We start from the raw sequence: 25,580 nt of genomic DNA on the forward strand, positions 1-25,580 counted from the left end.
TGTGGAAATTGCCTTTATCAAGTAACAATACTATATTACTTTGCCACGTCTGCTTATGATGTAGCCTTGGTTCAAAGTGCACACCATGCACCTTCACAAACATGACTTGTGATACGTTGTAATACCCTTTTCTGCAACCTCACCAATGAGAAATGTTTACTTCACTGTAAGTCAGTCTGAAACATGATTGCTCAAAATGGGAAGAAAAATATGAGAAAGCTCTTGCCTCCCTAAACATAGGTGGTCTAGGGTAAAAGCACTGAGGGGAAGAGAATAGGAAGGGATAATTCTGGGGTTTATGCAGATCTCAGGTGTCCTGAGAAGCGTTATGGGAGATGGAAGAGCACCACAGCGCAGGCCTGAGACAAGGACAGGGAAACAAAATTTTCAGAAAGTCAGGTTAGACTTTAAATTCACTGGTTTCCTTTCAAGTTGTTTATGTTTAACCTTTTGTTTTATTCTGAAAGTCACCACAGCATTTTCATTTATTTACTCAGTGTGTCTCCAGTTGATGTCTTTTTAAAAATCATCAAATGCTTTTTCTGTTTGGGGCAAGTGGCAAGACTCTTCTAAAAGATCCTGTTTAAATGACAATACACTGTTAGAAAAAAATGAACATCCCCAAAGCTACGCCCCCCCCCTGTGGCTGAATGAAAAAGTTGTTAGTTTTAAAGCTGTTAATTTGTTAACTCTGTCTCCCGTGTTTGCCTTAAAAGTCTTACAATAATTTAACTTCCATAGCAAATGCTGAGACAGGAGACCATCAGAGAATCAGTAGGATGTTATCTGAGCAATGCCTGAACTACTGTGGTGTGTGCACCTTTTTGTTGACATTTTGTATGAGCTACATTGCCTCAAAATACCTTTCTAGATTTATCGTCAACATTAGAGGCATTACTATGTAAGGATTTTTAAAAGGATGTTACTTGTGACTGGAAAGATTAAAATGTTAAGGAAAAATTTTACATTAAAATTAAAGGGAGATTTTTCACTCTTGTTAGAAATGGTTTTATTTTAGCTGCAGGAAAATTCACTTTGGTAAAGTCCAAATTATCTCAGACATACACATAGTCCTTACTTTAGAACGGATGTTTTATTAGATGCTAGCAAGGCTCTTTATTTTAAAGACAAAAATCTGTAATTAGCCAGCAAGCCCTTTTATTTTTAAAGGGATATTATGTGTTAACTGAATGAAGCTTCGACAGAATATATGTTCCTCCTGGCTTGTTTTCTTTTTGCTTCTTTTTCATTTTTTATATTTTTAAAAAGGAAGTAGTTTACAACTACTGTTCAGTTTTGAAGAGGATTTTTACTGCCAATGTTCCTTTCAAGTGAGCACTTCAAAAGCAAACAAAAAATGTTGCTACTTTGTAAAACAGTCAGGGAGTCAATTATCAGGAGGCTGACATATCAATTACCATGAAATTCACCATCTTTGGTGAAGATGTAATTAATTTACATGTGCTTGTAAGTTGTTTGGAGCTGTTATATTTGTACATTGTCTACCACAGTAGCACCAAGGTGGTAAGGTCTCTACATGGTATCACAATACCAAGGAAAAATAATCATCAGTTACGTGTTTGTCTGCTTACTGGCTGTATTCACTCTTGTAGGAGAAAACATTATTCACTATTGGCCTGCTGAAGGCTCTAGGAAAGCTCCCGGAAAGTTGTGGGGGATGTGATTGGGACTGTATTTGCTGTACATTTAATAATCCAGAGTGATTGTGGAATTTGTTAGTTTATGCTGATACACCCCTTAGCCTCAGCAAGGAAGATATGATAAACCAACCACCTGCCTCTTCCCCACTGTTTTTGTTTATTCTTCTTTAACCATTGTTATTCTTTTCTGAAAGAAATATCTGTTCATCAGGCTTTCCAAACGCATACCATTTTGAAGTTTGCTGAAGTTAATGGATGTTCTTTCTGATAACTTAAGAAAACTTTGAATCAAATCCCTATTTCTGGCCTATCAAAAAATTGCCACTTATGCTTAGTTTCAATGTGACTTGATGACAAAGGCAGATGTTCAAGTGCATTACGCATTCTGCATCACCCTTTGTGCACATGTATATATGATTTATATGAACCAATCCCATACATGTATTTATTTTTTGTGATGCTAAATAAATTCCAGCTTCACAGGCTTTGATTTATGATAATGTTTATACAGCTTTTCGGTGGAATTTAGTACACCACAATTTCACAGTTTATTGAGCCTCTCTGTGGTGAAAAGGATGTGGACAATAAAGAGAGTTGAGTACATTGTGCATCTAAGAAACAAGGTATCTGAACATTAGTTTCCTCTTGATCTCCACTAGGTCTTTGTGTGGATGTTCTTATTGTTGTGTTAAAAGAGCTGCTGAATTATAGGTTACTGTATGTTAGCGTACAAGGTGGTTTGTGTGGATCTCTTGGTGAATATGGGTCTCAAACAGTCACTGTATGGCAAGCTAACTTTAAGAGAAGCTTAAAGTTGGGCACAAGCTTTGCCTGGAGCTGCACATGGGCTGGTAAGTGCTGCAGAAAGGCAGGCCATCACAGAGCTGTTGCTGACACGATCACAGTAACCCTGTTTCCAGATCTGGTACCTGATGTCCATGGGGCACCCTAAATTTACCGGCTCAGTTCAGCATTTACTAATCCACAGCCCATTTCACTGAGCAATATAGAAAAGCCCAAGGACTCGTGGGAAATCAGTAAGTCACTCAAAATGTGGCTCCCACTCAAGCCCTGTGTATGATGTACCCGGTTCAAGGTAGTTTAAGGATTTCCTGAGCTAGAGGTTGTATCTGAACCACTGTTTTTAACAGTCACCAATGGGCCTGTTTCCTCACGAATGCTCCTAGTTTTTTGCACACATTTAAACTTCTGGCTTTTCCAGGATCCTCTAGCATTTGGTTCCACATTTAATGATGTACTGTATGAAAAAAATATTTCTTTTTGCTTCAGACCTGATAATTTCCTTGGTTGCATCTTAACTTCAGTATTGAAAGAAACAGAGCTTAAAGGCTGTCCACGCTTTACTCACCATTTAAGATTTTGCAGACCTTGAGTATATTTCCCCTCATTGGTCTCCACCCCAAGTTCAAATAACTTAATCTGTTAGGCTCTCCTCATATTGAAGCCATTTTATATGGTTGACCATTTTTACTGCCCTTCTCTGTAGCTATAGCAGTTCTATGATATCCTTTTAGAGATGGCAGTAATGGATTTCTGCAATACATTAAAGATATATGTGTGTCAGGGATTTGTTCAGCGGTACCATGATGTCCTGTATGATGTTTCCATATAGGTTCTAAAATGCTGCTTGCTTTTATGGCTGCTGCTGAGCAGAGAATAAACCCTGACTCCAGGAACTGTTTATTGAATGACAGTAACTAATTTAAAACTCATCATTGTTTCTGTAGATATGCAGAGTAATTCTAGAAACTTCAGTCAAAACAATGTAGTTAATAGAGATTTCCATCAGTCTAATTGAAATCAGATTCTGGCCTGTGTGTAGTGGACATGAATTACCTTTCACCTTCCCCTATATAATTCATTGCAGTTTACTGATTTCACTAAAGCCAATCCTGATTTATTCTAGCTCAGAATTAATCCCTTTGATTTCTACAAATGATTTATCTTCAGGCAAGATATATAGAGGTATTTTGCAGTGAGCTTCACAGGAATAATTTCTCAGGTTCACACTCTGTGGGAACCTAGACTGCCAGTGGAACATTTGCATTTCCTTTTTTAACATCAGCATAGAAATAATTTTAGAATAAAAATGCTCAGGTAACTTGACTGCAGAGTGACTTGGAACAAATAGAGAGAGGCTTAGAGTGAGCATGGAGAACAAAGAAACAGAATTGCTAGGAAGGGTTGGGTGGAATTCTCTTTGATTAGAGAATAATATTGTACACACATTCAGTTAAACTCTGAAAGCACTTAATTAGATTCACGCTGTGTGGAAGAATGAGGTAAGTATTATTATGTCCATTTAAAAATGGGGAAACTGAGATATAGACTGCTGAAGTGGCTGCCTGAGAACACAGTGTCAATATGTGCAAAACTGGAATTCAGGAATTTGTGGTTCCTGGCTTTGACTTACAGAGCCCACTCAAAGGGGCCCCCACGATGTCACACAAGTTTCCAGTCAGCCACTCAGATTTATAACCATGGTGTTGTTCAGGTCATCTGGCAGTGTGATTAGATAGCAGTGCCTGAAGCTTGTGCTTCTCTTTGGCATCCCCATGTACCTACTTATTTGATAACTCTAATATCCCAGAGAAAACTGAAGGTTAACAGCTTTATGACAAAAAGACTTCAGGATCTGAGAAGAAAGAAGGAGATACTATAAACTGTATCATGAGACCTGCACACAACATTTGGTAAAATGTTGTATCAGTTTCTCTTAGCAGAGGGACAGCACAATGAAAATGGACAGTTGTTTCCATGATAAGGTCAGGTGAGATGGACAAAATTTTTGAGCATATTCCTGGTATCAAACTCACTAATTAATGTGAAATGCAGCCTACTTCTGTTTTTTATAGGCTTCAGTGAGCTTTGTGTCAAATCCTAAATGCATATAATTGAGGAAGAAGCATGTCTTATTTCGTACATTCTCTAATCAAATCAAGACATCCAATTTTTGAAGACACTCTGGGAGGAGGTTATATTTGTTATTACTCACTTCTCTGATACCTTTTTTCTTTCCACTGTCTGATTCACCTCCTTTATCATATTGCCCTCTTTTGCTCTCCCTCAATCATACCCACCCACTTAAAACTAATTACATACTAAAAAGTAGATAATTAGATTTTCATGATGCTCTTTCCTGGCATAATTTTTGATTATGTAATTAAGGGTTCTCATTGGGCTCTTGAGTGGAGAGAAGATTTTTGGTTTAATTAATCAAAAGGTCTTGCTCAATTCAGGGTATTTTTAAGCAGTTTTGTTTTTATGTAATGTGCAGAAAGCATTTCTATTATTCCTAACATATAATGTTATGTGATATGCTCTTTACCCTCTGAAGTTGAAAACAGAGAAACATTGTCTTGGCAGCAGGCTTAGGTACTTTTACCTAAAGCACCAGAACTAGATGTGGGCAAAAGAAGATGCATCAAACTTACAATGCTTGAAGTAGGATGATTTGTTTGTTTGTTTGTTTTTTAATTTTGTGTATATAGTTTTTTATTTTGCAAATTGGAATTTTGTCAGATTTTGATGAAATAGTCAATTAAACTGGGGTTGTTCCAAGTATTTTTTTTTTTCCCATATGAGACCATCTACAAGTTTGCAATTCCTTACGTTTTTTGCTGACAAATTATCATTCTTATGAAATTCATTGATTTGGAGGAGTACTAAGAGAGGCTGCTGGAAGTTTTTCAGATTATATTGCAATTAAGTATTTGCCCTGAGCTAACACAACTAAGAATAAGTCACTTTTTGTAATTTGTACGTGAAGAAAAAATAACACAAATGATGGTGCTTGGTTTTGTTTATAAATTGCTTCTTCCTAACAGCATGTGTATTATTTTCAATCATCAGTACATCTTACAGGAAAAGCCACCTACCTTTGTGTCAGCACAACCAATGTGTATAAAAAAAGTAGTGAAGAGGTGGAGAGTAAAATTATGCAGCCACTTCTAAACTCTTGTGGTTTTCATAACTAGAGCCGGAAAAAGTCTCCCTCATGGAAGAGAGATTTGAAGATCAGAGAAAAAATGTTTTATGAAATACATGCTATCCATCCATCCATCCATCCATCCGTCCGTCCGTCCATCCATCCATCCATCCATCCATCCATCCATCCATCCATCCATCCATCCAGGGACAGGTACAACTTCCCCTAGACCAGGTTGCTCAAAGCGCCATCCCACCTGGCCTTGCTCCAGATGAATTTGAACAGAGATGTAATTTCTGTTTTTTATTGTCTGCACCTGCAATTTTGGTCAGATATAAAATAACATTTATATATATATATATATATTTTTTAATAATGGGGGACATTAATAACCTAATATGCATTTGTGAGATGGTATGTGAACTCCTCCACTAAATACTAAGAGTGAGGGAGATCTGCATTTGATAAACTAATGATCTTTTACTAAGGATGGACTGAACTGGTTGGAGATCACATTAGCACAAAATAGATAGCTTTGTTGTAGTACATAACTGCCATTTACAGTCTCCCTGGGCATCTTATATTCAGGGTAAAATTCTCTCCATGGTTACTGCAGTGCTCATAATTTATATCCATAGGGCTGAATTTATGTAATTGGGAAAAATTTAGTCCTGTATGTAGCTTAGACTGGTTTTATGGCTGGACTTGAGTCAATCTAAGTGTGAGCTACCCTTTCTCCCCTTCATACATTGCTGTGTGTTTTCACCACCTCCTTTGTGACACTGTGGTGAATGGGATCAGGAACTGATCAGCTGATCCAGCTGAAAATTAACCGGAAGGCAAGCAAACAAAAGGTCCTTTTTCAGTCAGATTTGCTCCCTGACTGGCTCACTGTGCAACCCCTGAGAGCTACTGCTGGCATGAGAGGAGGCATAAGGTCTTGTGGTAAGAGCAGGGCTGGGAGAAGGATGGGACTGCCTCCTTTGGCAGTAACTCACATGTAGATCAGTTTAAAGCCATTTGTGAAACTATAGCCTTACACTGCTGCATGCATCAATGCTGGATGCTGTCCATGGAATTACAACCACTTATATAAGGTCAGTGCATGGGGTGTGAGCTCACAGTGTAGGAGAAGAAAGACATTCTGGGAAATCATCACCCAGCTCTAACAGAATACTAATTGACTACAGCAGTCCCACTAGAGAATGGGAATCAGACTTTTTTTACCTTATTGATATTTCCAAAGGTGTTTTGTTTTTTTTTTTATTCTTGCTGATTTTGTGCAGAAACATTAAAAGTAGGTGTAGCAATAAAAATGCCGTTAGACTGACAGTATCACTCGTGAAATCACAGAACACTTTCATTTGAATTACAGTGTAAATGCTGTACAAGTTATAACAGGAAGCCAGTGAGAGCAGATTAAATTTAGGAGGAGGCCTATATGCTTTGCCACAGAAGATGGCACTTGGTGTAAACACTAATGGCCCAGAACACAGCATGTAGGTCTTAGACTGAGGATCGAAGGAAATGGGACAGATCTGTTTTTCTTGCAGCTTTCCTTAACAACCAAATTGCATTAACAATAGCATATGTGTCAGTTATGGCCTCTTTACTTTCAGAAGCTCTGTACTTTTGAGAAATCCTCATTCCGCCCAAAACTTTCTAGTCTAAGTCCAGAGGTAACAAATGTGTTTTGTTGAGAATGCTTGACTGGAGTAGGAGTGAAAAAATACCCTTTCCTTTTCAAGGCAGAAGAAAAATATCACCATGTAGACTCAGTGCTGTGCTGGAATTGATTTCGGGGAGGGGAAAAAAAAGTTAATTTGAACTGCAGGTAGCTAACATGCTACAGAATACTTTGTTTAAATAAAATGTACTTACCAAAGTCTAAGGTGTTTGTCTCCAGCAGGCATGATGTTTGGATTTTATAGCTCATAGGTGCACTCTGGTGTTATGTGACTGTAAAATATAAAATGCTAAGCAGGATTTTCTCTCCCTTTCTGAGGATGTTGACTTGAACTAGGTTGTGCAGTGGATTTTACACCCATTGCTTATCTCCATGATGATTTATTGCATAAATAGTCCTAAGGCCTGAAACAGACCTCCACAATTCAGACTTTTCTGGAAGTCCTTGCAGAGCAGCCATGAGCTTTGCCAGTTACGTTTTCTTTCTTCCAAGCATAAGGAGAGGAAACACCTCTTTAGAAGTGTGGAGACAAAGCTTTGTCTTTGAATGGCTTATGCTTTGGGCATGACTTGCACTAGAGCTGTATTTTCAGTGTTCAGGCAGCAAAATCCTTGCAGAGCCACATCTTTCCTGTGTTCCTCTAGAGGGGTAGAATTCAGTGTTTTGTGTGTGAAGTTAGTCTTCAGCTAGATTTCTGTTTGTTATGCACTAGGTAACAGCAACAAAGAAAGCTTGTGCAATGTAATCATACAAATAGTCCAACTGAAGTCATTGTCAATACCCGTGTGCATAAGGGCAGAGGGTGCTGGATTCAGTAAATCTGAGTCTCCACATTTCATCTGAACAACCTCTGCTATGGAAATTATTTTGCCACTCTACTGACTGAACAAATTACAGAACCATTTCAGTTTCAGATTGAGCATGCTTCCTAATAACACTAGATCAGGACAGTTAAGAGCTTCTTTCTTCTATTTCAGCACAACATATTGCAACTATATTTTTGTATAGGAAGTTTCCTTAACATAGTAGCTGGGGTTTAAGTAGTGAATCACAAAGATAGAGGAGGAAACTAGAACACTAAAATACCAGTATCAAAAAAAAGGCCAAAGGAGCCAACATAATGATGAGACAGACACATTCAAGAAGGTTGTGGAAATGTTTCCAGTGACAACAGCATAGAAAAACAATTTTGCACTTTATAAATGGAACCAGTGTGGAGGGAGAGAGAAAGAACCAGTCCCATATCCCCAATTTCTCCACACACACACACTTCAGTTTTGTCAATGTTTCTTTTGTTCTGGTATTATTTACTCTCATAAAGTATTTTTAAAACACTGAAAGGATAAAGAAAATTAAATTTAAATAAAATAAGGGTGACTGGAGAGCTCACTAGACCTGTTGGGTTACACATGTTAATTCTGGCCCAGGAGGCAGAAGATACAAGAGGCAAAACCAGAACAAAGCTCCTTTTGTCTAAATGAAGATTCCTCTAAAGAATAGCTAACAGCAAATTGAGAATAAATGAATACAGTAATGAGCAGAGAGAGGAAGCCTTTCCTGCTGAGAGGAAAGGAAACAAGTCTTATTAAATCTGAATCAAAGAGCCAAGGAACTGTCTTGAACTGGCTTTATGAAAAACATGAAGAATTCTGCACATACATGAATAAATCTGTACTCTATGGTAAAATTCAGGGACATTTCTTGACTCTGAGTTTCTTACAATAAATTGTGAGATATAAAGATCAAATGAATGGTCAGAGAGAAAGTCATTTATCAATTTAATTCCTGGTGCTACTAATAGCTCTCCCTGTGACTGAAATCATCCCACTAGTAAGCAAACTCAGGGCTGATGCACAGGCATGTGTTTCAGAGGTGGAGAGCAATTGCTAAACCCTACAAATCTGTAAACGTTGTTCAACTCCTTTCAGTTTAAGAAATTCTGACAGGATTTTGTTATATTGTAAACCAGGATCTTTAGCAGTTTAGTATTGTTTCTTTCATTTTTACTGAATACAATGTTTCTGTCAACAAGATCTGAATACTTACACTATTACCTATGTTGAAAATCAAAATACAATGCAAAACAGGATCTTCTGTGCACAAAAAAGAATGTGTAACAAGTCAGTCCTGTGGCATTCAGGTACATGCAAGTCTAACTAGCACTCACTTGCATGGCAAATAAGTCTCATTATCACCTCTCAGACAGAAAAAATTGCAAGTGAGTGATTATCCAGCCCTGAGTCTTCCACCTCTCAGGCACTTCAGGGTGTGAGAGCTACTCAATTTCATTTGTGTCTTTCCACTCAATTAGACTTCTCACTCTGCAGTGATTGGCAAACATATTTTTCCCATCTGCTGTCTCACTCTGGCTGCTGTTTTTTAAATATAAATACACTTTTTTTTTTTTTTTTTTTTAAAAAAAAGACAAGTTGTTTCTAATGTTTAGATATGTTTAGGTAATTGTAGGCTTTTCTGGCTTAAACATGGTTCTAAAGACTATAAAAGGAAATAGTCTCAAATTTTCAAGCCTGAGTATGTTACGCTTCTTAAAATGACTGGGTTTAGGGCTGCTACCAACCAGAAGCACACAGTGATGTCAGCCAGTGGGAGCAGTGGGTGTTCAGTAAAATAGTTCAGTAAAATAGGCCATGAGGGTAATCATATTTGGATATGTGAACACTTAGATTTCAAATCTGATCTTCATATTCTGTTGCAACTCTGGTTGTCTAAACACTGTTATGTTCCTAACAGATGCTATTATTATTACATGTTATTTGTTATTATGACAATGAACAGAGACTGCAGTTCAGGATCGAAGTCTCTTTTTCTGCTTCTGTATAGCAGATCTGAAGATGTGGTTTACGGTACTAAGTCATATGAGTCTTATAGTCTACCCAATAGGTACCAGACCATTACTGATTTCAGTAAGGAGTTCCTTCTGCCAGGACTATCAAAAAAACCTCTCTAATTTGTTTTTGATTGAAATGTGGGACTTTAACAAAATTATTCTATAGGAGAACTGTCTGCTTTCTTTGTATATGTTGCTGATCCTCTGAAATGTGAAAAAATATGAAAACTGTAGATCTTGGGTTTAGCCAAATTGTTTGTTTTCCAGATTTTTTTATAAGAAAGTCAGTTACCTTGTAAGAGAGACTGTTGAAAACCTGATCAGTCCTGCTGGCTTTTTAAGGAAAGAACATTTTTATTGACTTAGAATTGTATAAATCTCACATATTCTATGTAAAGCTGTTATCTTTTGTAAATTTCTTCAAGGGAAAATCTTACTGTGAAAGGTAAAATATCAACACTGTGCAGAAATACACTGTAAGTTTCAAGAGGCCTGACTGGAGGCAGAAGAGTATCGTGGCATTAGTGGAGTGCTCTGTGTGGACTAATTACAGAAACAGCTGGTCTAATTTGTCTGGCACAGCACTGTGTAAATACAGCTATATTGGCTCTCCTGTTAAAGGATTTTTTTTTTTTTCATACGATGATATTACCTGGTGCTGTTCGGATATATTGTCAGTGTCCTTTTCTCAAATTACAGAGCTTCACTGGGTAGGAGTGCAAGTTCAGTATGAGGCTGCTGGCAGTAATTTAGTCAGAAAGATACAGAAGATCTGAGATCTGGATTTGAGGAAAACAGTGGGAATGATAGGGAGAGAACTGTATAAGCCTCATGATGAAATGTCTTGCTAATACCACCTGAATACTTGTATAAATACCCACTTAATAATTTGTTTTAGTAATCCTTCGGTTACCTCCATTATACTGTTAGCACTGGGAGAACTCTTCATCATCTGGATTTATTGATTTTAGGGCATGCAGTGTTGAACTGGAAAAAAATTAGAGAGCTGAGACAGTGAATCAAATGTGGAGTCCCCTGGGAAATCCACTAGTAAGTACATTACTGGACAGCAGAGAAAACAGCTAGAAGCCGTGCAGAATAAATAGAATTAATCCCTATGGAAATGATTAAAAATGGGCAGCAGAAGGGAAAGGAAGATCTACAAGGAATTTCTGCTAATGCTGGACTGGGAACTGAGCTACAGGACAGGCCAGTGCTGTTTCCCCAAGAATTTTCCTGTCCATTCTGCATCTTCTTTTAGGGTGAGGTTTCCTTCCTAATGCAAAATATGTAGCAATATGCCAGTGGGGGAAGCGCTGGGAGGTTAGCCCTGTCAGTCAGTGAGGAGCACCTGGCCCCTGGGCAGAAATCCAGAGAAGCTTCTTGCCAAGGAAGTAGCTTATACAAACTGTGAACTGTGTCCACCTGTTAGGCATTGTGCACTCTTGATTTATGTCTTGCACTACAGACATGTTTGCTACAACTAGCTTTTTACATCAGTTTAATAGTAATCCTTGTAATTGGCACTGAATTCACTTGCAAACACATACATGTATTCTATCCCTGTTTATCTGCCTTCTGTTCTATTTGAAAGGCTTCTTTTCCTTATATGCCTCCAACCATCAATACACATCATGCAGTTAAACTCTGTGTGCAGCACAGTGCTATATTCAGTAGTAATGTTGAGCTAGTCTATGTTGCTTCTGAATTAGCCAAATAACTCACATTCTCCCTTCAGAAAAAAACAGCTAATGTGATCTTAAAATATTTTGAGGAAAATAATTTAAAAACTTAGGAAATAGTTCTGAGAATGATACCAAACCCATTATTCTTTCACTGCAGTTACTTGCAAAAATCTCATTTCAATGTGATGAGAGCACTGTTTGCTGTATGTACCTAATTTGACATTAGAACTGTGTGTCTTGGGAGATTAAGACATTATGTAGGCTGGAAGACATTAAGACATTATGCCATGTGCTGGAAATTCAGGTGAACGAAGCCCTCAGTGAGGCACTGTTTGTATGTAGTATAAACTAATTCTTTTTTTTTTTTTTTAATGATATATCGAGCAGGTAGGGACTTAATAGAAGGGCAAAGGGGCACCACTAATACCGTGTCAAACCACCAACCAATCGAAAGTACCTCTAACCATATAAAGGACCGATCTCTTAGTCTCTTCCACCATTATCATGTTGATGTCTATTCTTTCTTTGACAGGACAACACTGACATTTTTGCTTTTACTTTAGAAGACTGTAAAATAGACATACTACATTCATGTGCAAATATATTTGTGTCTGTCATATTCACAGTGCTGTTCCAAGCAGTTTGATTACCTGGTTGGTAGCTACTAAGTTTGAATACTGCATATATTTTCTTTCCCTTTTTGGGATCATAAATGGTTATTTGCAAAGAATGATGTGTTGTCCTGCTGATTCTGAAGTTCCATAGAGTTTAACCGTGGGAATCATAACATTGTCCTATCTGTCCTGGTCATTTAAAAAATAAATGTGTTTCCTGTTTCCTCATCAAAGTACAGAGATGTTAGAAGAGTGGAGAAAGAAGAGCACGTGATCACTTTTTTATGAGATCTCTGGATAAAATTGTTCTAATTCAGTCTCCCTAGTCAGAGCTATTTTGAGTGACATCTGATTAGAAACAAGCAATTTCTAGGCTTGGCTTCACATATCCTGTCATTACGGATATGCCACTACTGCTTTAGGAAAGTAGCCATGATTTGTGAGAGCATTTCTTTCAAGTGGATGCATAGGTTTTGTGATTGAAGAGAAGAGCTTCAAAATGTGAATTCTCACTGAAGCTAATAGAGAACATACCAGTTTTATAAAATTCTATAAAATCTTGTGCCTTTTAAGGCAATCTGATAGTTTGGGAAGCTGTATTCCTGCTTCACGAGTGTTTGGAATTAGCACTGTACAAAAGCCAAGCGGTGAACAAGGCTGCCAGGTTCTTTCTCACCATAGCAAAGTACCTTCTTCAGCTACCACAGTAATCTTACCAGAACATGTTTACTTAATCTCACACTAGCACATAGAGCAAAAGGCTGGGACATACTTAATATTTGTATAGTGTGCTAAACTTTCGTATGTGTTGTAATGTTAGAATAGGAAAGAGATTCTGATTCTATTTTCTGCTTTCTGTATCTTTACATGAACCAACTTGTAGTCTGCTGACAGAAGTTGTAGGTTGTTCTACACATAAATTGCAGGTATGTGTTAGAGGAGTGGTCACTTAAGAGATCTGTATTTGTTCTGGTACCTTTCTTAATCTGCAGTAAAATACTTTCTAGACTGAGATGTCAGTGTGAGGATGTGGCATATGGAAAACACACCCAAGCCAGTGAGGGCTGAAGCAGGTAATCTTACAGGATGGGCATTGACATCTAAGGATAAACCATACTCAAGGTCATCCAAGCCATGTTATCAACAAATTTTGAGGTTTCAGACAAAATATGAGCCAGATCTAAACCAGCCTGGCCAATGAATTCTTTGGCATAAACCATTCTCCCATTCTACCTCACTCTGAGCTCTCTCCATGGTCGAACAGTTCTAGACCGTGTGCTGTATTCCAGCAGAGCATAGAAATGTTTGTATTGGGCTGAGGAAAACTCACATTACATGGCAGTGGCTCCTTATTAACTCAAGACCAGCTGTAGTGTTTGTCGTAGTTCTCTTTGGCTAGCTGGATTGCCAGCAAAATGTTCAGTCTTGCAATTGGCGTAGGAGACAAAGCAGATTTGTGGGAATGCTAGTGAGAATGCAGTCCTTTTAACTGTGGATCTCTTTCTGCTCAGATCTCACAGATCTCTGAGTGATTAAAACTGTGACCTGGCTTGTGGCCTCTTCACAGAGCAATAGCAATGCACCCACGCTTTCTGAGCACGTGAAAATCAGGTTACTCAAGGTCTTTCCCATATGATTGACTGTGCTGAAAGGCATAATGAAATGAAATTGTTTGTCTCCAAATGTCTTGGTTGTATTTTTCCTTTGTTTGAATTAGCTGGTTCAGAAAAGAAGTAATGTTTCTTTTTTTTTTAACCTCTCTTACTCTTTCTGCTTTTTTAATATTTATAGTAGAATATTACTTAACGATATGCCTGTACTAAATGGATTTCTAAATTCCCAGTGCTGCATTTTAATATGACAAACATATGACACCATTGCAAACATTTGAAATTTTCTGTAAAGATAACACTTCAAACATCATATATGCATAGTGGTCTGAAAGAGGCGGGGACAAGACAACACCAAAAGTTGTGTCTGTTACTATGAGAACACGTATCTCTTTATCTGGGAACTGTTAAAACTTTTAGAAACAGAAAGACTTATCATATTGTATGCTAAGAACAAGGCAGTGTTTTATCATGCAGGAGTTTCTGCAATTTACTATAAGAAAGCAGCCATATTACACTGGTAAGGGATCACAATTTTCATTACACATGTCTGTAATTGGAGGCAGAATCTGGGGTTTGTTGCGGATTTCTATAGTGCCTGGCAGAGAGCACAGTATAATTTGGGTACATAGTTGCAACATTTTTATTACTTCCAAGTCTGTCTTCTCTCCTTCAAGCAATATATCTAATAGGCATTTGGTTCAGTTTTGGCACTCCCATGCCATTTGGTTAGCAAACGTGTCACAAGCAGCTAGTGATGGTAAAATTTGATGATTTACATGTGCTCCCTCCATAACTGTGTATACAAATCAGATATACACTCTTCTGAAAATCTTGTCTTTTTTCATACGTGCTGACATGAGTGTCAGGGAAATCAGCTCAGTTGGTTTAAAATTACTGAGTGGATACAAGTCACTGATCAATATTGGAGCTAAAAAGAATGTTCATTATATGAACCCACTGTAGACAGGGTCCAGTATATTTCAGGTTTAAGGGAATGTGGCTGTCTCTCTGGCCTCATTTATTGCAGTGTGGTTTCCACATCATGTAACAGGGACAAGGTTCTGCTTCTGCTTACGTTCCCCACTGTAATCAGTATCATAGACACAGCCACTGTTGACAGTGTTGTCCTAATTTCCCCGTGTACAGTACAGGAGGAAATGTTCATTGAGTATTCCACTTTTCCCAGGAGACCCAAGACAGTTCAGGATCTTCAGATGATTTAGCTCATTCCCTTTCTTGCCACTTTCCCTTACAGTTTTTTCTTCATCATCCATAATCACAGACATTCTGGAAATGCCTTGCTTAGTAAAAAATGCAGACAACCCTCCCACCTGTCAATAAGTACATTCAGAAGGGGCCTTCATGCCTCTCAGTTTTGACAGTTTTTGTGCTCATAATCTCCTACCAGCTTTCCATGTCCACTTCAGTGAAACCTGGGAATTCAGGTGACCACACAAAGCTCGTTGTTTCATAGCTAGTGGGTGGGAAACTAGCTTCTCTATGGCAAACTGCTTTTCTATAGACAGTCAGTAGGACAGGCAACTGAGTAAGCCCCACAATGAAGGAGGGAGACGTACTCTTCCACATGCTCACCTCAGAGTTTGTGCTTGACTACACTTGAGCCATCTAGTTTTTAATAGCATATGTGAGTAGAGGGAGGGTTGTCTGGAACATAGGCCTGCCTTTAGCCCAGGAAGCGGGGCTAAAGTGCTATGATCAGTAGCAGAAAAATGTTAGCAATGCAATCAACATTGAAAGAACCCAGTGTACAGCAGCCCTTCATTCAGGGTCTGATTTTGCATGTGTGATGATTAATGCATCCTGTCTTGTTGCATTCTCATTTATATAGTATTGCAAGCAAAATCAAGCTACATCTGAAAAATTCCAGGAGCACAGAGGGGTTTAAAATATCTGAACCCATGGTAGGAAGTAGTTTTCTAGTTCAAACAGACTGTAAATGTTTCAAATGAACTGCCAGATTATTCTTAAGCAGTAGTCATATAAATAGTTACAAGACTTCATTAGAAACATTTAATCTACAACCCGGCACATCAGCATGACCAATATATTAGTCATATGCGATTTAGCTATGAAAAGTGGCTTTCCTTATGACATCAGTGGAACATTGCTTTTGTTACCTCTTGAGTTTAGCTATTATTTTACAGTTTGAATGACAATTCAATTGTGAAGAGCTGACAGAAAGTAAGTGCTCTGCTTATAGAACTTTTTAAAATAAAAAAGACTACTGTGTAGATTAATGTCATAAAAAGCTTTTTGAAAAGGAGAAGCCGGAGGGAAAAGAAAAATAATCTGAATGAAGTGAATTCTTTAAATCTGTGAGAGGACCAGATCTGCTGCTGACTTAAATATTGACTCCTGGAACTAAATCAAGCTGAACAGTAGCTATGAATTCGTATATATATGGATTGGGAGGAAGTAGGACCACATCCGAGGGAGGCAAATACAAACAAAATCTTCAGGTTCTTGTTCCGCTGAATGGGCTAACTCTGGCACGTATCCGTCCGCTCACCTGTGTGGAAGAGCTGTTGATCACAGAGAAGCAGATATGACATTCCTGGATGAGCTTCTGGTCATCTTCTGTTCCAAGGCAGACAGCAGCACACGGCCATCTGTCATGATCTGTGTGACAACAGTCTCTTTACTCCTCTAGCACCCAAGATTTCATCATGTTAATATGTGTAACTAAAAATAACTATTTACACTGAAGTGATCCTTTCTCTCTCTCTCTCTCTCTCTCTTTTTTTTTTTTTTTTTTCTTTTGTGATACTTTTGAGCAGTACCGCCTGCGAACCCAAGCAGTGCGTTCCCTTTCCGGAGCTGGGCCTTTAGCGCCCTCAGGTGAAGAAAACTGGTTTAAACAAGTGCTAAGACTGGAAAAAGCGTGAAACAACCTAATACAATTCCGAAGGGAAACAATGGTATAATCAGAAACAGTGCATCTTACTTAGCATGGGCGTCTAGCTCCTTTGGCTTTTTCAAATTAGTAAGCCCAATGCAGATGTGCTCCCAGCTACTAACAATGCTTCAAATGCTATGTCATCTAACTGTTAGGATAAATTCAAATAGCATTTATGACCACCTACCTAAACAGGCTTGATTTTCAAAGAGCCAGTAACCTGACACTGATATCAGTAGGAGTTATGATCAAAGATTAGCAACTCAGAGGGAATGCTTTGCTTATGGGTGGTGCCTGTTTTTTTTTTTTTTTTTTTTTCCCAGCGAATGTTCTAAAGTAGATGTGATTTTAGGTAATATTTCAAATTCTTCTATTTGTTTTCTGCAGGTTTCAGGGCTTGGTTTTCACTCCATGTATTGATTCCATAATGTGGGGTTTTTTTCTCTATGGTGCCTGAAGCATTGGAATTTATAAGTGAAGCATGGTTTTCATGATGATACATTTGTGAGGGGAAAAATATATATATTCTGTCTGTGGATCATTTTCTATCTATCACTTTCTGCCATTGCCTCCATCTGACAATTGATGTTTGAAATTCAAGCTGATCATGTTAGTTGGTTATGTAAATTGCACGGAAGTGTTTCTATTCCCTAGCTGGATGAACAGATTGCACTCAGCAGAAGTGGTTTGAAAACCCATACAGGCAGTTCAGGCACAAGTAGCAAATAAAAAGGATGTAAAGTGTTTTAGAAAATGTGAAAGCTTTTTGTTTCTGCACTGTGCAAGCCCCGTGGACCCTAGAGAATCAGGCCATGTTGTGGATTGTTAGCTTTTCACAATGTTGAATGGAATTTATCCTTATTTCATACCCTTTGGTTCATTGCAATTTTGTAGCGTTACTTGCAAAGGTTCAGGCAGATCCCACCCTGTACCACTGAACTACCTCTGTTGAAGCATTCTAGACAAGAAGCTCTAGGGAAACTTTCTATTAGCTGTGTCAAGCAGTGCTTTCTCCAACAAATGCATACTTTTCTCAGTATGAATATTGAAAAGGAGTTCTGAGTGTTCTGTGCAAATAAGACTAGATGGTTTAATCTGTGTCGCCTCTGAATAGCAGCCACAAGACTGGTTGTGGCCTTCCTTTTAAATGGCTGCCTCACAACACCTGATCATAGATTGTTTAAGGACATATTAAACCACTCAGTCTGCCTGGGTATCTGTAATCTGCAACATACCCTCCAGTTGACTTTTGGATCAGTCCTGCTGACTTGCTGCAGTGTGACCTGTTTTGAAAGAAGACATGAAGTGACCCATAAAACACAAACTAGAAACACGAGACCATGGATTCCAGCTGGGCAAAGTAAAACTATCTAAATATGTGAGCAAGGACTAGTTTCTGTAGCAATAAGTGATGCTTCAAACAGACAGGGATGAGAAGAAGAATATGAGCCTTTTGAAAGGCCAATGTTGCATGCAGGCACCATTTTTTATTCAGTAGCAGTCTGGCTGTGTGAGCTCATAGTCTTAAATTCCTGACACTCTTGACAAGGTCCACCCAGAACTAACCCATCTTTCTGCAACTGTTGTCCTTATATTAACTGAGCATGGAAAATGTTTTGTGGGAATTAATTGTCTCCAGTTATGTGTGCCCAGAATATTACCCAGTGAGAAAAGAGATTGCCTCAGGGAACACCTCAGAATAATATCCAGCCTAACCTTTTTTGCATGTGAGTAATGTGAAAAGGTCATAATCTCTCATAAAGGTTACATCCATGGGGGTTGCATTTTCTTTTCAATTACAGATTTTTAAAAGAACTATTCTCCACCTTTTCCACAATTTCTTCTTGAATCTTCAAGCAGTCTTTGATTTAGTAAACTCATTAGTTTGGTATAAATGATTCAAGTGTCCTTGGCCTCTATATCCAATTGCATGCTAACTCCTCTTTAGCCAACTTATCAAGGAATGTGCTTGTATTTTAAAAACACCCAAATTTATATGAAAAAGAGACAAAGAAACAAAGAGGAAGAGGGACCTATTTAATGAAAACAGAAATGAGAGTGGTTCTGGGTTGTGGGCGGGATTCCTGTCACGTGTGCGCAGTGGCCGACTTGTAATAATAGCCTGAACAAGTGAGAGACAGGTCAATAATAAAACAAGAAAGCATATAAATAACAGACCTGCTATCCTTTGTCACGGACCCCAACCTAGACAGAATATCATCATGGGGGTGAATGCTTTGTTACAGCATAAATACTGGTACTTTGAGTTACTTTTATTGTGACTGAGGAAAGCCCTCTGCTGGAGAGCTATCTTGTCCCCTAGGTTTTGTAAACTATGATATGGCCGAAAGGGTTTAATCTACCTTTAAGTACTCCTGCAGACTGTATTTCAGTTCCTTAAATTTCCTGTTTTATTACATTTGTCAGAATAAGCTATAGATTCTTACCAGGTGTGCTTCTTTGGTGAGTAAACGGCACAGTAAGTTTTCCTAGGACAGACTGAAGAGGATTGAAGCAAAAAGAACAAGTCCCATAAATGAACTGTATGCAACATACAGGATCTATTGTACTCTCCCGGAGCAAGTCCAAATAATTTGCTAGGGACAAAAGAACACCTAATATTTTTTATGCCTGTTTCTAGAAAATAAATTTGCAAATCCATTTCAGATGCCTAAATTTTCTATATAGTGATATTTCCAGCACATGGCACCAAGTGAGGAGCGGCACGTATTATTTTCTTCAGATTATACTGTATGTGCAAGACTGCTTCCTGCAAGATGTTCTATTTGGCATGGATGACCGACTGTTTCTTTTGGTTTGGAATAATAATGATGTTGGTGCCATGCATAACAGGAATTGCTAAAAAGACATGAGTCACCAAACTACTTACGTTTTGCTGACTTATTATTATTACAAAGCACTATACTCAAGAGTGCCTTCTCCTCCACATCTAACCTTAGCTCCACAATGCTAATCCTAATCACAGTAATGATTCTGTTGCAAGTCACAAGGGGAGGTGAAAATAGTCTGAAAACTAAATAGACTCCATCTCCCAGTATGAGCACTTGTTACTTGGTGAAAGTTCATAGATAACTGTTCTTTAACCTCAGTAAGTCTCAAACTGGAGCCTACCTGTAATCAAACTTCGAAAGGAGAGCCTGCCATTCATCAGCTTCATGTGCTTCATATGCCACTAAGAGTCAAAGAGCTCATTGTAATTGAGGCCTAGTATTGACTCCTGTCTCTTTTAAGTCCGAACCATAACCTTCAGTTGTAACTCTACGCCTAGGAATTCAGATACTACTGTATGATTTGAAAGACAAGATTTTTGCTTGATATACAAGTTTAAAAATCAAAAACAAAAACACAAAAAAACCCCACAAAATAAAACAAAACAAAACAAAACAAAAAACCTGTAAAATTGTCTGTTCGATCCAATTTCTAAAAAACTAGTCTGTATCCATTTTTCTTCTTCCAAGAAAATTAATCCTGTCCCACATTAAAAATTCTAAAATAAGAACTGATCATTTGGCTGACAATACATGAAGAGCTTCTGCCGCTTAATTAGTTCTGCAATGCTGCTGACAGTAATTATAGCTTTTTTTTGTGTCAATAACTAAGTCAGCATCCCTCAAAAAAGATTCAGGGCCTTATTTGCCTTTTAGTTATGTCACTTCTGCATCACTGTAATTTCACTGATAACAGTAGAATTACTGTTGATTTGCATTAATGTAAGTGAAAGAAGAATCAGATGTATAGACAGCAATAGCAAATGCAGGCAGTTCTTGGGGGCTTTTGCAGTCACATTTCTGATTGTGAGCATATTTGAAAAATATGTATCTAAAAATACTAACATGTGGAGTTGTAATATATCTGTACAATAAAACAAACAGAGGATTCCTATTTAGCATTGTTGTAGTTTGAGCCTGGTCGGCAGCCAACCACCACACAGCTGCTCACCCACCCTTCCCCGCCACACACCTGGGAATGGGGGAGGGAATTGGAGGGGTAAAAGCAGACTCGCAGGTTGAGATAGAAACAGTTTAATAATGGTAATAAAATGAGAACAATGACAGTAACAGAAAATATAAACGGGCAAACCCAGGACAAGCATTAAGCAGAATCCTGTATAAACTATACAGGTGGCTTCAGAACTTGTCTTTCTAACAGTTGGCAACTAAATTCCAGAGGAATACACTTGCTCTTTACTGCAGTTATTGGAGATAAAAAACTAAACAGACAGATTTGTACAAGGGACACCAAACAATATATATGTTTACTTCGGTGATCTGTCCCAGTTCCTTTAAAGTAAAATAAAACTAACCAAACTAACTAAACTAAAACAAAATTTAAAAAAATCTACAGATGAATGAATTCTAGAAAACAGAGAACTGGAGGCGAATCAACTACTTGAATCTTTTAGTAGATACATCAATTATAAGAAAGCTCAAAATGGATGTCTGTGGGCTAAATTTGACTCTGATTTGTACTGCTGTAAATCAGAAGTCCACTGAATTCAATGTGATTTACAATTGTTTGGTCAGCGAAGATGTTATACAGCAATCTTATTATTAAATAGTTCAGGTCTATACTTAACAAGAATTGTGATGAGGTATGATTTGTGATTAATATAGCTGTGCTAGCAAAATTTCTTATTGTGGTTAACATTATAAAGACAAAACTATACTTTGCTGGTATCTAGAATGAATTGCCAGCAAAGCAGTTCTAGTGGTTCATCCTAGGAGTGCTCTGCTGATACTGCACGAGTGTGAATTTATCAGGGGAGCGGGGGGGGATACCTCATGTCATGGAGCTATGTCTCTAGGCTGTTTGGGCAAATTTAACAGATTCATTGCTTCAGACTTTCACCATTAATATCACTGCTAGAATTACCCCCACAGGATCCTGATATATTTATATTGCCAAAGCACCTCATCTATAGACTTGGCCCTGTACTCAGCCAAGTACCATCTGAATTCCAACACCTTGGGGGTAGGTTCACTAAATTCTACTCACTTTAAAAGTCCATTTATTAATTTGTCTTAGATTTGATATTCCAGTTAAATAATACTAGCAGAGATTAAAAGTTTGTGGACAAAACTAACAAAGTATTTTAAAGAGTTATAACAAATTATGTTATGTATTTATAATGTCTTAAATTATCTTTCCAACCTATTAATTTTCTTTCCCATGTGATGTTGTTTATTACTATTTACATCCATTTAGGTCCATTTCATTGTTTTGTAATGTAATGCTCTGCTGTTTGAATTTCAGGTACTGAATGAGAAAATTTAGACTACTCCATTCTTTCCTCATCATTAGATTTAAAAAATTAATTTATAATCTATTTTCTTAATTCATTAAATTAAGTTTTGAAATGTTATTGGCTCATTTCCATGTCCATTAGATATGACAAAAACTAGGAAACAAAATAAGAACCCAGACCTGTATGTCACCCAGGAGTACCTCACTTTGTCCCACCTATCATTAAGCACTTAACTGATATGCCTAAATGAGGAACCTATACTATTTTGAACCAGGATTTGGATTTAGGGGCTTCAGTCACTAAGCTCCTGCATTTACGTAAGATAAATCTGAACTCTGATAACAAAGGCTCCAAACACAAGCACCTGAAAGGAAACAGAATCCAAAAGTAATGTCTTACCCCTATTTTGCCACAGTCTGCACATAGAGAGAAGGCTGCCTTAGCAAAAGTGGATTGGTTTTGTTGAGACAGAATTAGGATCTGAGTAAAACTGTGTACAAGTGGGAGGACCTAATCAGTTTACATCCCAGAGCAGTAACGCTGGGGATAAATGAAAAAAGAAACTATAAGTTTCTCTGAGGAGGTGTCCTGAGAATGATCTGGCTGCTTGTACTGGTACATTTCAGAAAGGTTTCTTGTCTGTGAATTCTCATAAAATCTAGTCTTAGGCTACACATCTTCCAATCAATTGTTGATGGGTTAACTGTTTTGCTGAAAAAATATGCTAGAAGTATTGCTATCACATATGCAACACTAGAGAACAGGCAGTTCCAACAGGATTAGAACTTTACATTTTGATAATAACAGCTGATCAGTGCAGCCAAGAGAAACAGATCAGTGTGGCAAGCCCCACCACAGAAATCTGAACTCCAGGATATCAGTTTAATGCTGCTATCCTGGAAATAAACTGTCCTGACATTCACTGCTTCTCATATTAACATTTCCCTCCTTACATGAAGTCGTGCCCATCAGTGCCCTTTACTGCTAATTGATAGGCAAGAATTGGTATCATTGCACATGGAGCAAGCTGAACATGGACCTCAAGTTATTGTGATCAAAGTATATTTTGACCTTCTGGTAAAAGTCCTTGACTAGAGGCATTAAACATGGACACAGTGAGCTGCTGGCAATTCCTCAAACCACTGGACCAGCCTGAGAAACTGCAAACTAAAAAAGCATTAAAAGCCCTTATTCCAGTTTCTGTAGACTACCATGGACATATTTTTCTTTGTCATTCTCAAGGCCCGTCTGCATCTTGGCATAATTCACAGAAAACATCTTAATAGGTTTTGGTTTTTTCTAGTTTTCTCTGAGAAAGATCGTTTTAGTTTTGTTTTGTTTTCTCACGGATATTACATCCTGTGTCATCTTCCAAGACTCCCTTGGTTTGGGGCTAGCAGGATATAGCTGAGTGGGCTGCACCTACAAGAAGGAAGAAGGATCATGATTTGTTTCCAACTCCTGTCACATAAAACAAGACAAATGCCACAGACAGGGTATTCCACCCTTTTTTCATCACAGATTTTGTACATTTACTGGTGTCCTTTCTACCTGTTCACCCACATGGAGCAGAGTATTGCTGTGTCCTGCTTCTCAACCTGTCCAGAACCGGCAGTGCATCATTACATTTCAAGAATGTACAAAGGTCTCTGACTAGCATTTAGAGAAGAGAAAGAAAGATTCTGTCTGTACTCCAGACCTCCTGGGCAATGTGAGATCTTTGGTGTTGGCAAGGAGACAGTTTAGTATAGATGACTTGTTTACCACACATGGTCATGCAAAAATCAAGGTAGGCATTAAGCCTAATCAAGGGGAAAAATACATTTCTGGGGGAAAAAGAAAAAAAAAGAAAAAAAGGGTTAGCAATTAGAACTATCTGCCACTGTGACTGAGACCAGTGTTGATGAGGGAAGGGAGAAGGCTGTTCCTTGGACAGCTTCTTCAGAAGCTAGTACGAGTACGAGCAGATCAAAGTGCAATCTATACCCAGTTAGCTCTGACAATGTATCATGCATATATGCATTTCTCAGGCTGTGCTGGATAAACTTGTATGTCTGAAAGAACAGTGTGGTCAACTGTGGCAACTGTGCACACTTTGGTCTGTGCATAATCAGTCTGTGTCAGGAATCTGCGTTCTTTTGCCTCAAATCCTACAATAATAACAGGCATGCAAGGCAAGGCCATCCTAGAAGCTAACAACGGTCTTCAGAGACTTACCTGAGCATTATCTACAACGATAAAGAATGAAATTCTTTGGGAGCTTCAGAGTATAAAAAGGACCCATCCATAAGAAGGTAAATAATCGTAATAGTCCTTAGTGTAAACAAGAATGAAAGCTCCCCCTTTTGAATAAACAACCCTTAACTCGAGCTCTTTGCTCCTTTTTTGCTTCTAATAACCACACATTTTATCTTGTTATGGCTGAACTCAAAGCTTTTCAAGAGATAGGTCTCATTCCCTTACCATTACTACTTAGAATAAAAACTTAATGGAAGCTGTAACATTCTGTCATCTTCCCAACACAACTATTTTTCACTCAAGTTTGAGAACTGGTTAACCTGTATCAGCCAAATATTCCCTTTTAACTTGGCCATCATGTTCTCCAAGGCATATTCTCACCTATACCGAGACACTAGATTTCAGCACTGAAATGAAATGACTCTTGAGTCCAAGCACAATCAATCTGTCTTTCGACTTCTGAGCTCAGTGTCAGTACTTGACTCTGTGACAGGTGATCCTGTTCTGTCTTTTTTGTGTACTGTCTCTCCATTGCTCCGTTTCTAATAGACAGGCATTATTAGGGAGACATATTAAACCTCTTCTTATTTGGTCGTGATAAATTAAACTAGCTAGAAGAAATTTGATACTGTTCCATTTTGTCATTTTTTTTGTTCAGTAATGAAGTTCTTAAGGTTTATACTGAATTTCTTGCCCTTCAGAACAGAGCAAATTAAATTAGATGTTGCCTGGTCAGTAAGATAGTCAGTGAGATACTCTGTGGAGAGGATTTGAGAGCCTGCGGTATAGCAGAGCTACAGTGGAGCTGGGAGTAGGAATTAAAGGAGGCAGCTGAGTCATGAGATGCACAGCAAGCCACCTTCCTAATTCCCTCCAGACACAGACTGAATCAGAATTAACCTGAAAAGCCTATTTTTCAGACCTTGCATTCTGGGAACAAGGTTTTGAAAACTACAATTAAACCCCATAATACTATCTGTATTTTAGTCTTTAATGCAAATGAATTCAATCACCTGGCATGTAAACCATCTCTCAACCCCCTGATATCCAAAGCAGTTTACTCAGAAATGGCACACTTAAGTGATCACAAGCATACAAAGAT

Source organism: Tyto alba, unplaced genomic scaffold (assembly GCF_018691265.1).
Source record: "Tyto alba isolate M040663 unplaced genomic scaffold, T.alba_DEE_v4.0 Super-Scaffold_33, whole genome shotgun sequence".
Taxonomy (NCBI): Eukaryota; Metazoa; Chordata; class Aves; order Strigiformes; family Tytonidae; genus Tyto; species Tyto alba.